Source organism: Excalfactoria chinensis, chromosome 7 (assembly GCF_039878825.1).
Source record: "Excalfactoria chinensis isolate bCotChi1 chromosome 7, bCotChi1.hap2, whole genome shotgun sequence".
NCBI lineage: Eukaryota > Metazoa > Chordata > Aves > Galliformes > Phasianidae > Excalfactoria > Excalfactoria chinensis.
Genome location: NC_092831.1, coordinates 3,177,501 through 3,178,960, shown reverse-complemented (window position 1 = coordinate 3,178,960; position 1,460 = coordinate 3,177,501).

Below are 1,460 nucleotides of genomic sequence, written 5' to 3'. Positions count from 1 at the left end.
CTCTGTTGTAGTGCTTATTGAGAATGTTCCTCCAAAATCTATTTGTGAGCATTTTGAAAATACTGTTGAATGGGGGAGAATTAAATCTATATCCAATATATGTTACCAAAAACAATGTTAGTGCCATCTTTTGGGCAAGATTTTAAAGCACATAGGAAATTGGATGGTCTCATCCTACAGTGACCATTCTTGAGGCCACCCTCACGTATTACATTTTCAAAGAGAATGTACTGAAGACAACTGAAAAGGCTTTAGGATGCTTTTGCAGCAATGTGATTTAGGATTGCAGAACAGTCAAGTAATACAGAAAAGCAGGACTTCTGAATTGTTTACAGTGGTGTCACTACTTCCAGCTTCTGACTCATCAGTAACTATTGCATATTTCTCAAGTGGAGGATTTTTTCCAGTAACTTGATGTTCTGAATGAGTTTATTGTGAAATGCTGAGCCAATGTGAACTCCGAGTAAAACAACAGCTTTGATAGCATCTACGTTCATTCATCTTTCCTTTTTCCTTCAGATATTCTCTAGCTCATCAGACTCATTCTTCTAGACTATCGGTTCTTTTGAATATCAAACAGATAGCACATCCCAAACAAATATCCTTGAGCTGTAAAATATAGCTCTCTCTTTAGATGATGAGGTGAAAAATCTGGGGTACCCTATAAGCTAGACCTAGTGCTGGTCTCAGGCAATGGACCATCTTTGGAAAATCCCAGGGCTGGTCAGCTAAAACCAGAACTGAAAGTCGTTTACTACATTAGTCAATTATTGGCTACATTTAGGACCATACGCTTCAAAACGATACACAGACCTTGTTTACTCTGGGTGTAAGAACAACAACTGAATTTTCAGTTAGGGTTCAGTTAAGATCTTATAGCTGTTTTGGATTTCGTTTTATTGGCTCCAATTAATGTACATATATTTTTATGTCTGTGTGGCTCAGGATTCAAACAAACAGCTCAGTCTGTTTATTTAAGAGATTGCATCATCACACATCTGACAAATGCGCTCGCTGCATTTACAGCATCATCGCACCGAGTGCATTTATTTGAACTTTCTACCATGTACATGGGATCACACATTCAGATAAACACAGCTGTGTTTATTTCAGGCTGCACAACTCCAGATTGTAGATGTATGTCTGGAGCCAGTGGACTGCACATGCACTATACGGGATTTTCAAACATTTATAGCTCCATTATTCGTCAACCACATCTCCTAAATACGTCTAAGGCTCTTATTTAATACTAGTGTTGGGTAAAAACATGAAAGGAGACCTTTTCATTACATGCTTCGAAATAGTATAGTATTTGCTGAATAATTTGTTGGGGAAAAGTGTTTAACCATCTGCCTTAAGGGTTATACCCATATTGCCATTTGGCAGGGCACATACACATGGATGTCTTTGGTTGTGTCCTTCTTGAATGCACAAACCATTCTGTGGACTTCAAGGTCATT